Raw genomic sequence first — 15,407 nt, forward strand, 5'->3', positions numbered from 1 at the left:
TGCTGAAAACACATAGTAAAACAAAGAAAAGGCTTTTCGGAGTAGAAAGGGTTAATGTGAAGCAAAGTAGAGAAATAGAAGTAGAAGTTTGAAATGAACTACCTAGTGTCCTCGCTCAGTCTGACAGTTAATAAACGTTTTATCAGGATATGCCGTTTTAAGTTCACTATGCATATTTTTAATTTTTAACTCACACCTGCTAGATTTTAGCAAAGCCTGGTAGTCCACCTACTGATGCATAAGAAACTATCATTCCTTTGCTGTAGGCTACTTGAGGCAGTATTAGCCTGCACTTCATATGTGTTGGTGTATTTTGACATAAAAGCCTGACCACTTCGTCTTTCAGAACATCAACTGGGACTGTGGATACATTAGATACACCTAAGCTTAATTTACAGAAAGATGATGAGTTTGTGGAAAGCAATCATGTTTTGAAGCCAATGTCAGAGGAATGTTCTTAAAGCAGCTGGTGTGTTTCACAATCTGCTCAAAGTAACTATGTTTGGCTTCAAATCACATTGTCCCGAGTGTCACCAGAGGGCCAAAAATCCTTCTGAGGATAGTGCTCAAAATAATGATGCTTGTTTGACACCAGGGAACAGCTCTTGGTACCTCTGTCGCTGCTCAACTATTTTGCTTTCAAAATAAGAAATGGATTCATTATTATTCAGTGGAGCAACAACTCACTTAATAATATCTTTTAAGTCCATCAACACAAGTCCATCTTTGTCTTTGGCACAAAATGATCAAAAATGGAAGAGACCTCAGCAATTTCCAATGTTCATGGCCGTTGCCCATAAATGTTTTTCGACCAAAGAAACTTTGTGGCACAACATGTTTTTTGTTTTGTCTGACCATACTTAGAAGGAAAAATATAACTTTATGAAGGTAATCTAATGTACATAACTTATTAGTGATTGTAATGGATTGTGTATAAGTTCCCTAATTTAATCATGACAAACTAGGCGAGGAACTGTGGGGAGAACTGAGTTTAAATAAAAAGGGGTACAGGTGAAAACAATCAGAACTAATGAGGTGAGTAAAGAAACCAAAAAAAGGAACAGGGCTTGAAGCATTAAAAAAATTAAAGTCCAAGACAGGAAGTAAGAAGTCCAGGATAATGACAGAACTGGTTCAATTCATAACACATACGGATGGTAGCTGGGAGAGCGGTTTTAAATTTTGAAATACAGTTTTTCTCTAGTGTGAGCTTGTTTAAACTCTGTTTAATTACTCTTCCCAGGATTACTAAGTAAGGTTAAGGTTATACTGCCCCCAATACCTTACCCAGCATAATTGCAGATAATTAATTTCACCTGATGCAATGTTCTCTCCTTCTCCACTATGCTTTCAGCTGTGGTTGAAACTGCTTATTTAGACATTAATAGAATATGGCTGTAACATTACTTGCAGAAATGGTCCGTGTGGTCCACCATTTCAAGAGCCCTGTTTTAAACTATCACTGTATGTTTAATGTTACCACACCGGATCACGTTTTCTAAGTTTGTGCTAAAAATTAACATTAGACATGTATGTACAAGCTTGTGCAAAGTTTTGCCTTTTAATCCTGCGCACACACCCACCCCTCACTAAACTACCTTGCTTAGTTAGTTAGTGGGTTTTAAGTAATTCTACTTTTTGCAGTTTAAGTGTATGCAGTTTTGTTTAGGTCTAGTATATGTTACCTCTATAAACCTTTGAAAACACCACACGCATACATTCAGAGAAATAGTAACTCATAAAATCATACTGTGTTTAGCTGAGTCGTACCTTATGTTGAAGGAAGATAAGATATCAGGGTTAATACTGACTGCAATATATTGTTCAATTTACACTGATAACCTTAAACTTACTGCTTATGTATTGTGCATATAACTACATCTCAGTCTGACATACATTTTATATGTTTTAATTACCTTCACCTTATAGAGTGGTTGAGATTTTCAATTAATGTCCCAAAACGAGTGAAAAGATGGCAGACTGTGATAATGCACAGCTGTAATTTTCCCTCCATATTCCAGACCAGGAATATTTTATTTAATTTCCAGACAAAATAAAACTACTTTTAGTTTTGTTAACATGACTGACACTTTGTTGGTTTCTCATCTGCCTAGATTTCAGGGATTTTTAAAGATTCATACATGTTCAGAGGGAGAAAATAAATCAATTATGTAACATCTATTAAACAAAATGTGTAGCAAACAACCCCCCTTATTCCTTTTTTTTCAGTGCACTCTTTTCATCGAATGTCTCTTCATCTTCTATTGGTATGGCTTGCTCAAGAGAAGCTCTTGCTTTGTAGCTTTCAACCTTTTGATCTGGGAAAGAGGTTTCTGTGGAATCTTCTTCCGCATCTTCTGACTCTGGCAAGTTTTGTTTTTCTCTTTTTGGTTCACTTCGTCTTCGTCTGAGTCAATTTGAGTCTTTTCTTACTTATAAGTTCACTTTTCTCTCGTGCTGAGTTTTTCCCATTACCTTGGGTGAAGACATTATTTGCTTCAATCTGTTGGAACGCTACAAATCCCCCTTGAGAAAGCCCTAGGCAACGATAGAGAGGAAAAACTCCCTTTAACGGAAGAATCCCAGCAGAACCAGGCTCAGGGTCGGCAACCATCTGCCTTGACCGGTTTGGGTGAGTGGAAAGTGGAGAGAGAAAAGAAAAGAGCAACAACAAAACACTGGGCAGGTTGGTAGGACCAGTAACTGTTCACTGGAAAATACACAGCTCCAAAGCCTGGGAAACTAGGACAGAAAGAGGGAGACAGAAAAGGAGAAACACAACTCCTGGAGAAAGAACACAGAACACACAAAGTTAATGTCATACAGTAGTGACAAATAAATGTGGGGTGAGAGAGGGAAGAGAGAAGGAAATGAGCTCATTGCATTAGGGGGTGGGTCCCCCAGCAATCTAAGCCTATAGCAGCATAACTATAACTAACTATAAGCTTTATCAAAGAGGAAAGTTTTTTTCATAATCTTGCAGTGTAGTTTCATGTATAAAAGGTTCATATTTTGGTGTGTGTATTGAAGTATTGATGATTATTGCTATTAACCTTGTCAGTGATTTTATGTTGATGTGTTATAACACTCAAAACTACTGTGTAAGCTGCACTGTATATTGTAGATCCTGTTGGAAGTTTTACTGGTTATAAATAAAAACATCTAAATGTGTATTTTTCTTATTTGTCTGAATTATTTGTATTAGATTGAGTTGGACAAAACAAATTTTCACTTGGTTATTGTAATTATTATTATTTATATATAGTAGCTGTATTTGATATAAATTAATTTGATGAATTCAATTTAATTACAGTGGATGGATATACTTAAATTAAGTCGGAGCTACATAGTATTTATGGGATGAAAATCCTGCCCACAATTTAATTGAGTTCATCCAGTGGGTTATTGTTTTGAGAGTATGGGGTAACAGCAGTTTATATTTTGTTGAGGAAGAATCTTATCAAAACAAATATGAGGCCATTTTGTGACAAAAGGCAATTAAACTAAATATCCCCTTTTCTCTAATGACATTGAAAATTCATATACATTCATTGCAACGATTATAAGACAAATGTGTATCAGCCTTTGAAATGAAGCATGCGCATGATGAAGATTTTATTTTGAGTTTTTTCACTTTAGGTCGTAGCATTTGGGTGTGTGGTGTGGACCAAATATAGACAGCTTGCAGTAATTAGTGATAAGTAATTTTGATGACTATGTTTAAGACATGGTATATAAGGGTGCATGCTCATAATGTGACAAACGTCCAGACAGCAGAATAACTTGAATAACTTGTGCAACACCTTTTTACATTGAGGAGTGTTTTTCAAGCAGCTGCCTCGTGTTGGAAGAAGTACTCAGGTCTTTTTCCAAAGCAAAAGTAGCAATTCTACAGTCCTGCATTCTAAATGTTACTTAAGTAAAAGCTCCAAAAAATTATTATTGGTATTGATAAAAGCATTACTAGCAAACTATATTGAAATTACCAAAAGTAAAAGATTATGCATGACTATAAATATTCAGAATATTAAATAACATTTTATTAGATTATTTATACAGCATATACATTTCAGTTACATTACATACTACTACAGTATTTTGTATGTTGATTCTGTTTTGTATTATTAAGTTGAATGTGTAGTAAAGCCATCAGGAGAAATGTATCTCAAAATTGTACATATTTACAGTATTTGAGTAATGGCACTGTGCTTAGTTACATCCCACCACTGCAACTGCCAAACTGTGTAGTTCATATTTAAAGCCACTCACAACAATATTATGTTTGCTCATCACACCGTGGATTTGATTGGAGTGGTCTTGCTGGTTCATTTCATAGGTAGCAGATGGTAGATGCAAATTCTTTTAGGGCAAACAAAGACTGGAAGCATGCTCTGGTCTACAGAATAATTCTCCATGTTTTAATAGCAAGACAGGGTGTAAAGTGCAACAGGAAAAGCAAATAATGCACATTCATCTGTGAGAAAGTTTAAGTCTGCCAAGTTTGTTTTGTTTTGTTTTTTCTGTTGCCAAGGTGGTCATTTCTCATTTAGAGTCTTGAGAACCAAACATTGTGCCATTATTCAGGAAAGCTTTAACATCTGGTGGGTGATAGGAAATAAGATTTATTTTCAGCCCCTACGTCACAGACATTTTGTCCGGATTTTCCTGTGGCCCTCTGTCCAACAACATGTTTGTATTCAGGTCTATAATTGTGTAGTCAACTGCTATGTGTGGGGGAAATCCTGTGTGACCTCTCAGCCTGTTGTGATGAAAACATTGGCACTTATTGACATCCAGGTGATGAAATTATTTTTTTAAACCTTGTGTAATTCAAAGTTTGAATCTTTGTTTGAACAGGCGATTTTCAGTATATTACAGAAATACTGGGACCTGGCTTTGAAGCAGAGGCCTTGGTAGGCCAATCACACACACACACACACACACACACACACACACACACACACACACACACACACAATGCATACAGAGATAAATGCTGTATCACATTTGTGTACATACAAACACACTCATGTGGTTGCAGTTAGTCATTTGAAGCAGACAAAAGACAGAACAGAGGGCCTGCTTGCACTGCTCTTCAGGCTTCCAGCAAGTTTAATTACCAAGAAATGTTACAGTCTAACATTGATCTTCACCATGCACTGTCAAACAGATGTCACCCCAAAGAACAAGCACATACAAACAGATGCAACACTCAGATAATTCTAGTCTGGATAATTAAGTGTCAATCATTCAAGGAGAGCCAGTCAGAACAGAGCTAGAACACTGTGATACTCTCCTAAAGGGAGCAAGAGAAGTCACTATAAGAGGTACAAAAAAGAAAAAACTATGAAGCCTGAAGTGCAGTGTGCACATATTTGTATTTTGCAGTTAAACTAAAATTTTCACTGAAGTTGAGCTTTGTGATTTATGTCTGTAAAATATGAGTCATAGTTGTTTGACAAATTAAAACACATGATCTAGTGATCTTTTTGTTTAATCACCTTATGATGCATTGAAGCATATTTGTAAGTCAAACAGATGTTTGATAATTAACACACACAAATCGTCTTCTCCATACTCATATAAATACAGATGACAAAGGAAAAATCTAAATAATGAGAACACATGTTCACTGCATGGTAAAGTTGAAAAGTTCATCCCGTCATCCTCTGTGGCATGTATAAAACTACCAAACAGGCCTGGTTGATTCTGATTTTGAATAAAGATGACAAAAGGAAAATATGTACATTCCCTTCCTAATAAACAGTTAGACAAGACTAATTCGTTAGTTTTTTCTTGTACAGTTAGGACACAACAGACGGATATGAGACAAAAGTCCTGAATCTTGGCTTTTATTTTATGGTAATCAAACCCAGATATGTTAAACAACATAGCTCCTTTTGTATCTTCAAATGGTGGATTGTAATATCTTCACCCCTGCTCTGTGGTGGTTGTTGCTGATGTCTCTAACAGTTGTTGTTTTTATTTTTCTTCACAGCCCTCACAATGTTTCTGTTGTTAGCTGTTGGCCAGTCCTCTCTGTGTACGCTGCTCAGTACACCAGTGGTTTTTCCTTTTTTGGGATGAGGATACATTTACAATATAATTAATGGTCTAGTGCTCTCTGAATCACTAACGAAAATAAATACTTTTACTTGAATTTATTTATTATCTTAGTTCCAAATGTGTGAAGAGCCACAAAGTCCAAAAAGCTAACTGCATTTTAATGTCTTACAATGGTGACATGTAAATGCATGGGGAGGAGAGTGGGGGACGCTTTCTAGATCTATGGCAGCAAAGCTAAGGCCTGGGCCAGCTCTAACTATAAACTTTATCAAAAAGGAAAGTTCTAAGCCTAGTCTTGACAGGAGAGAGGATGTGTGCTTTCCGAGTTTGAACTGCAAGCTGGGTCCACAAGAGTTTAAAAATGAAGGGTTTGCCGCCTCATTCTACTTTTGAAATTTCTAGGAACTACAGGTAGACTTGAAAAGGCCATGAGGTCTTTAAGATACAATGCAGCTTGACCAACAGTAGTCTAGTCTAGAAGTAACAAATGCATGGATGTTTCTAATTTTAACAATATTCTGTAGGTGTTAAAAGGCTGTTCTAGAGATTTTTTTCATGTGTAAGTTAAAGGACATATCCTGGGCAAAAACAACTCCAAGGTTCCTTACAGTAGTACTGGAGGCCAGAATTATGCCACTTGTACAACTATATGGTTAGACAGCATATGTAGGCCCAAATACAATAACTTCTATTTTGTTTGAATTTAGATATTGCATGCCTTGGTCTTTTAGGCATTCTTGAAGTATGACTAATTGATTTGTTTAGACTAATTTCATAGAGTATAGCTGGGTGTTGTCTGCATAGTAATGGACATTAATGTAAGTATTTCCTAACAATGTTGCCTAAAGGGTACTGGATAGAGTGAAAAGTATTGGTCCCAGAACAGAAGCCTGTGGAACTCCATAACTAACATTTGCAATATTATCGTGAAAAGAATACCATTCATCTGATAAGATTTAAACCTCCTTTGAATAGTTTCTCTAATCGCAGTAACACACTCCACTCTCTGTAATAAATATTCTGGTCAGTGATGTCAAATGCAGTACTAAGATTCTAGGTAACTTTTGCCATTACTGTTAAATGTTAGTGCTGTTGGATATCGGCCTTTAATTGGCTAATTGCTTAGAGTACAGCAACAGCTGATCTTTAGGATAGATCAAGGATAGATTGATCAAATCTAATATAGATGTGTCTTTCAAAGGTGAAATATCTGAGCAATCTAGTTGGAAAGGGAGATGTTAGTGGTGTAGAGTAGTTGAAGTTAACACAGCAAGATCTGCGGGGAAAAAACAGTCTATAGGAAGGAGGTTCTATACATGATTCTAGAGGTGCTGTTTATAATGATTTCTCTGGGATAATTGTAATGAGGATCTGGTAATTTTTTTTTTATAATAGCTACACTTTAATTTGTGAATAAACCCAAAAAGTAATTGCTGCTGATAGTTTAGAGAATTTGCAGATAGTTAAGAGAATTTGCAATATGTTGCAGTGTTGATGGTTATTACTGATCTTGAGCAAAGAAGTTGCAAAATGTATCTAATCTGTTTTGTTCTTGATTTGTTGGAAATTCTCACTAAAAGCCTGTCAATGTTAATTTTCGATGTGCTGTATATCGCAATGTTTATTGTCCATCTGCTGCAGCAATACCAGTCTTTTCGGCTGTTTTACAGAAAAATCTTTCTTCTTTCTTTGGAATGTTTTGGAGATTTACTGGGAAAAATGCACATGTATTTTACTTATTACTTTTACTTCCTCAAGTATGGGACGGCTATAGCCTTGGTAAAGGCAGTTGCTTACGGACCACAGGGTGAGTGGTTCGATCCCCGGCCCCACGACACTGAACCACGACACTGAACCCCGACAATGAACCACGACACTGAACCCCTAACAGCCCATTCCCCTCCCCAGCTGTGTAGTGCCGGTCCAAGCCCAGTAGAAATTGGGGAGGGTTGCATTAAGGGCATCCGGCATAAAAAGAAAAATGTGCTAAATCAACACCTTGAACTCACGGGATAAGTTGAAAGGAGAGTAGTATTTTTTCTTTTTTTTGTAATCTTAAGTAAAGTACAATAAGTGCCTGCTGTTTGCCTGCAACCTCACTATGGAAGCAAGGACAGGAAGTGACTTTTCCAATGATCGTTAGCCTCAGTGTTTGTGAATTATACAAATCACACTATTAAAATGCTTCAAGGGTAATGGTATGGCGGATTTTGTTACTCCCTCTGTTGGATAGAGCAAGGCCAGCCATAGTTTCCAGTCATGCTATGCCAAACTAACCAGTTATAGGCTTTAGCCTCGTATTTACATAATGTACGGACATGTAAGTGGTATCAATTTTATGCATATAAGCACATATGCATATTTTCTAGAAGGATTGTGAACCCAATAATCAAATATCAACCTTAATGTAGGCTCTATGTTACTGAGAACAACATACGAATGTACAATCTATTTGCAGATTCTGCTATATGCTATATTTTCTGCAAGATACATTTTGTACCACTGCTGCTAAGCTCTTCCCGCAATGTACCAATCCTACTGACCACCCAATAAACAGAGTGTTGTTTGGGTGTAAAAACCACCAAGAGTGGTGTGTTTTGTCTGTGTTATGAGAAAGTAGTACTGTACGTAATTTGTTGTTGAGGACATGCTGAAACAGGCCAGTGCTTCCTACACACATACTGTACACAGAGCTGAACAAGACTTTTTGTGCGTGATTATGTTTGTGCATGTGTGTCTCCTGTTGTTGCGTCTGTCTGCAACCACTGATCCAGATTGCCAAGCAGTCCCAGGACCGGCAGCAGGGCAGTGGGGGGTTAGAGGGATTTCGACGAGGCCGCTGCCACCGGACCACGACATCTCATCATGCTGTTCGGTATGGACAGTTCTGAATAGGGGACTCAGCGTTTGTAACAAATAAAGGAAAGCAACACAATGCTCCCCATGGTGTGTGTGTGTGTGTGTGTATGGTTGTGTGTTCTTGTACATGACAAAGGTATTTTCCCAACAGAGTGAGGACATCTTTGGAAAGTAAGGACATTTTGGTTCACTCCTTGCAAATTCTTTTACAATCTCCATGAAGACTGAATGTGAGTGTGAGTGATTGTGTATGTTTCCTGTACTGACTATATGTGTATATATGTGTACCACTGTATCCATGTCATTCTCACACTCTATGAATTTGACATCAAAGAAACGCTGAGAGAGTTGTGTCACCTGAGCAAATGTGCCATGGTTGGTCAGCTATGTTTAGGGTCAGAACAATTAAAAAAGAACATTTTGAGACATGTCTGTAGCTGCAGCACAGCATGGAGGATTTTTCTCCTCTGTGACGCATTAAAACCTAACATGAAATCCTCTATAAAGTGTTGCTGCTGGAAAATACAGCAAACTAACTAACAGCAGTGTAGCTCTTACATAACAGTTCATATACAGAGCAAATGTGCCCCAGCCTTAGTGAAGCTGTCATCTGCTGAAATAGTAAAACAATAGGAGTGAAGGGTGAGAGATAACAGGGCACCAGCCGTGCTGTGACAACAACACTGTACGATACCTATATTTAGGGGCTCACTTTGACAGAATGTGTGTGCACGTCTGTGTTTGTGGGTGTGGGTGTGTAAGTGGCAGTGTATCACAGGGCTGCCCAGAGCTCAGTGCCAGCTCATAATGTAACCTTGCCAGTAAAATCACTTTCAAATACACTAATGTGTGCAGCAGCCCTTCCTCCGGCAACATGTGCTGTCAAATAAGAAGCTCAGTGTGTAGTTTAATTTTATAGCTATGAATTAATTAGCATGTTTGGCCCTTTTAAAACATCCTCATATATTATGTATAATATGTCCCCTCACACTCACAGTTCTAAATGTGACCCTTTCATACAGGAACATTGTGGCCTTTCCCCTGCATTCACAGGCCAAAATATACCACTCTTTAAACTCCTACCAGAGGTTGCTACAAAGACCTTACCTACATTAAAGAGAGCTCAACTGTTTGATGGCAGATTAATTACTTTTCGCTAGGTTTGAGGCCATCTAATGCTTGTGCAGGAAGAACAATAAGGAGTCTGCTTTTTGCTTCAGGCCTAGGGACGAATGTATCAACAATCCAAGCTACAATATGCAACTTATGATGGCACTAGCATAAAGATCAACAGCTTTCGGCTTGTCCCTTCAGGGGTCGCAACATCAGAACATATTCTGCATGTTGATTTGGCTTAAGTTTTTACACCAGATGCCCTTCTTGTCACAACCCTCCCGCTCAGGACTAAAGAAATCAATCAATGCAACTTTTAGGTTTTACTGAGATTAACATGCATATTTGTTTCTCTGTATTGTATGTGATGTTAAAGGAATTGAATAAATTGAGACATTTCTGCAACCCCAAACAGATTAAAAGAAAAATGGAAAAGCAAAGTGAAGATGTATTGTCTTGACTCTTTTCCTATCTCAGTATAACATGCTTCTCTCTCCACTGCGTTCACTGTCCTGAATCTGTTGGCCAGCAGCCAGGGTTTTTGAAGCCATCACGAAGAGATAAGCCAGCGAGAGGGGCCAGGTCATCCTCAGAGTTATCAGCACTTGTGTTTACCTAACCCATTTCACTACAGATACTCAACATGTGTGGATGCGTGTGCACATTAGCAGCTCCAGCTTACTTTGTGAGCTGTGCAGTATAGTAACTCATTGTTATTATATAAAACACTCCACAGGAACAGAGAGATTACATACTGTCCCAAGCTAACACTTACCATCAGATCTATAAATATTTAGACACCGGGACAATTTTCTTTATTTTGGCTCTGTTCCATACCACAGTGAATGTTATATGGAATCATTAAGATGTTCTTAAAGTGTAGACTGTTCAAATGCATTTTTATATTTATCAGTCCATTTTTACCCCCACAACATCAATAAGTACAAGAAAGTCAGTTTGTTAATAGCAATTCCTTTCCTCCTCCATACTCTTCCCATAAATCTGGTTCAGGATCCTTGTCTCATCTGTCATCCATTCATAGGATTTTCTCCCAGAACTGTACAGGCTTTTTAATGTATGTTTTGGCAAACTCTAATCTGCTCTTCCTGTTTTTAATGGCAAGATCAGCCCGTGGCGATTCTGTGGTTTGAGACTTGATAGGGGTTAGAATCATGTGGTAAACCCATTTCATTTAATTGGTAGGCTATACCTACTATACCTACTACCTCCTGGTGGGTGTTCCTTATCAGGGCAACTGTTGTGAAGGTGTTTTCTTCATCAACGAGAGAAGTTCTCTGTCATCCACCACAGTTTTCTGTTATCGTCTTGGCCTTTTGTGGCCAGACTTACTGGGCTTGTTTTCATTTGACTTTTTTGACAACCGTGTCACTGTCTAAACACTTATGGACCTCACTGTATTTCTTGAGACACCTCCACACACAAACATGAACACTGTGTCTTTCTTTTGTACAGTCCTCCCCTCCTCCCTTTTTTTGTCTTCAGATTCTGAACACATGTGTCAGTGTTTGGGAAAATGCCAGTTCCAGAGATACTAGAAGTTCGAACCAGCCCTGCAGAGCAGACTCTCAGTAATGCACGCACACACACACACACACACACACACACACACACACAAACACACACACACACACACACACACACCTCTCCCCTCCTCCTTCACCCCTCTTCCTGTTGGATTTTGTTCCTGGTGTTCTGAGAAAAATTAGGCTTGACTTTTAAAAGGGAATGTTCTGGAGTTTGTCAGCAGGGTTTGGTACTGGTTATCCAGCCACAGTCGGCTGGGACAAACTCACAGTCTTACATGTTACATCATGCTCTCCAGTTTTTTTTCCCATTTGACCTTTTCCTGCCACCTTAAATGGAAAGTCCTGCTGGCCTCAAACAAAGTTATAATCTGGACTTCGCTGAAAGTACTTTTGTTCAAAATCAAAGAGGTCACTGTTTGGTGGCTTAGCATACAGTAGGTCCACCTAATGGTCCAAGTGTGTGCCATTGTCTGTGAGATGATCTGCAAAATGCAGACCTGGCATCAGGTTTACACCAGAGCCAGATAAGTCCAGAGTGGACAAACACAATTTGTAGTTACTATACTTAACTTAACTTGCAAAAACACTTTACTAAGCTCACATATGTATCTAAATACATTTATACTATATTAAACATTCAACATTTTCATATATGTTAATGCTTGTGCACTAGATGTCACTGTTTTACACAGAAATTGTTTCTGGTGTTCTAAGCCTGAAAAACACCACCAAGTCTTTTTGCAAAAAGTACACTTATTATGACAAATTAAATGAAGAATCACACTTGTTAAAAGATACCACCATGCACATACATTATAAACTAAAACCTGAGTTATGGCGTTACATCTTGAATCTACTACAAAATGATACATGTCTCTGATGTAAAGTGGTTGTTGGAGATTAAATGGCTCAAAAGCTTTTGCCTTCTTGGTCTTGATCATTGCAGTGCTCACAAATCACTCTCGCTCTAGCTTGACTGATGTTCAGCCGTGAGACTCCCAAGTTTCTGGTTGACTCATATACTGCACAGTGCACCATACCTCACCAAGGTTAAATGATTAACCTTTTCAATTGACTTTTCCATCTGAAGCAGTAAAAACATCTGTTTGGTTTATCTCTCCTTCAGATTCTTTAGCTTGCCAGACCCATTGAAGTTTCTCTGTATTGTTTAATGGATGCTGAGCTCAGCTTTGACCTAAACAAATGTGGTTTAGAGTCTCGGAGTGTTGCTATTAATATCCAGTCAGTCTTTTGGCAGCAGATAGCTGATTCTTAAAGAGGGAGACAGGGCATGACAGGAGGGAAGTGCCTGCCTGGTGCACAGGAGAAAATCTTTGCGTAACCCTAGAAATACTATGCCACAAAAAATATTTAAAAAAAAATCTGTTTCATGGTCAGTAGCTTAATATGTCAGGAATTTGCAATTAAAAAGAAGTTAGGGACTGTTTTAGCCACCAGGTTTGCCTGCAGTATAGTTTCTTCAATTGCCTGGGGGCAGTTTAAAGTATTATATGAGTTTTTGGTCCTATGTAAACTCTTATCCATTATCAGTGATTATTTTGCGCTTATGATTGCATTGCAGACATTTCAGCTATGATAGAAAATTAGGTTGGAAACCAAATAGATGATCATTGTTAGAAAATGTGAGCACCTAATAAAAACGCTGTAAGATTAACCATGAAAAATACCTTTTGATTATCACTTCTTAAATCTAACCTACACACCTCACAGAGTGTTTGTTCTTCTCTCACTCAGGACAAGACTCATGCCTCACTTGCAGGATTTATTTGCCCTGCTCATAATGAAAATCCCTGGTGTTGCTGGGACAGACAGTTTCTGAAGTGCAATGCAAACATTCCAAGTGATTTGGCCAAAGCAAAATTAAATTCCTTCAATCATTATTGCTCAAGTCGTTTTTCTCCTGGTGCATTCATAACATAGAAAAAGGCTTGCAGGTGCAGGAAGAACATTCCTCTACCATGCTATCGCTATTGAAACGGGAGTTGTGTTCCCTGCTTTCTCAGTACTCTATTCCTGTAGCCTGTGGAACCCGAGCCAGATGGAAGGGTGGCGTTCCACCTCACGGCGATCCAACCCAAACATCTGCCTGGCAATGGCTGAGGCCTTCTCGCTGAGACAAAACACAGGCCAGCTCTGTGCTATACCATTACAAATGATTTCTCTGTTTGATCAGGAATAGCTGCTGCACACAGCTTCCGACAGGGAGATTTTGGAAATAAATTTTGGTCACATTGTGGATGTGAAGTGGGATTGGACATTTTACTTCAACCAATTTAGCAATCCAGGTCTCATGCAGATCAGCCACGGATTGTAGAAAGATGTGACCCGTGAACTCCACCACATATTTTCAGTCTAAAGTAAGGATTTTTATTACTTTGGATCTAACACATTTTTTAAATTGCAAAAAAGAAAACTGCATTTACAGTTTGACTTTAACTAAGCAATGGTGACCAAAAAATGAATTGCAAGACATTCAGCTCAGAGCTTTAATCCAGCTCAGCAGACCCCACATTTTACTGTTTTGATTTTACTCATTGTTTCCAGCATCAGCAGGCGACTATTTACAGCAAACATGCAATCCTGCCACCTTACTACACCAAACAGACACAGCACACTTTAAAACATGAATCTTTAAAACAACAACATCTACACAACCCAGTACGTTGCCACCAAGTCACTGTGTATTCAGAGTTTCATATTACAGGAAAAACAGATTGAATATGTGGCTTTTCATGTTTTACCATTTACCCCCGTCTTATGCAACTGTAACTGAAGTTGAACAGAAGGTTCTCTAACATCTTAAGTAGACCTATTTCGTAGCTGTGTAGAGGCTTGGTGGCACTGACATACCAGGCATCCAGAATCAAAAGAATGTTCTGTTATTAGTGGAAAAGCTTCTGTTATGTGGATTAATCTGCAGCTTTGACTTTGATCTCCAGACTCACTCTTAGCAACTTTGGAGGTGAGTTGGAACATTTCACATTTCTCTCTCTCACACACACGTATACACACACACACACAGAAGTACATTTAAGTTGTTCTATTTACATTACATTAACAACATGGACTGCAAATGAACTTATTATTGTGATTACGATGATTATGATGTTGGTGATGACCTAAAGAAAGTAAAGAAACTGCTAATCAGATGAACTGAATTTCCTTTTAATAAAGATGTATTTGTTTGAGGCAGTTTAGAAAAAGTTGTCAGTAACAGGGAACCTTCAAAGTAATTGTGTGTGTACATGTGTGTATTTGTGCGTGTGTGTGTGTGTGCGCGTGTGTGTTTTAGAGCTTATCAACACCAAAAGGAACAAAATCTCTGAATCCTAACACAGTGTTACAAGCTCTTAATAAGATTTTCATTTGTAATGTAGATGCCTAATTATATCCCAATCCTATGTTGAAGTAAAACTCAGACAAAAATAATTTTGATGTGATAATAACCAGGTGTGAGGAATCAATGAGGCTTGAAAATTATGTGTAACAACAGTATACAGATTTATAAAAATGATTACATAGCACACAAAGCAGCACAGAGCATAGCACACATGTTGAAATTATATGAAGGAGACATCAGATATCTCACCTCTTCAAAAGATAACATCTCCCTGATGCTTAGAAATAGGCCTAATTTGCCAGAGAGTTTTGGCAAGAAGGACATAGTTAGCATGCAGATTCCTCTGTTTGTCATCAGCTGAGTTAAAAAGGCATTCAAGTTAAAATGATTTACTTGAGCTAAAATTATAGTTATTAACCTGGCTTTATAGTTAAATTAGTGCTAAACGCCGTAAAAAATAC

General features: G+C 38.1%; 1 protein-coding gene across 1 annotated transcript in view; it reads left to right on the forward strand.

Annotated features, from left to right (window-relative positions):
• The first annotated feature begins 14,549 nt into the window (after positions 1-14,549).
• The window catches only part of LOC137128625 (growth factor receptor-bound protein 10-like), a 50,507-nt gene continuing 49,649 nt past the window's right edge, over positions 14,550-15,407 (forward strand). The window contains exon 1 of the mRNA XM_067506950.1: positions 14,550-14,568. The gene's annotated coding sequence lies outside the window, so the exon portion shown is untranslated. The remainder of the gene's footprint in view (positions 14,569-15,407) is intronic.

Source organism: Channa argus, chromosome 1 (assembly GCF_033026475.1).
Source record: "Channa argus isolate prfri chromosome 1, Channa argus male v1.0, whole genome shotgun sequence".
Lineage (NCBI taxonomy): Eukaryota > Metazoa > Chordata > Actinopteri > Anabantiformes > Channidae > Channa > Channa argus.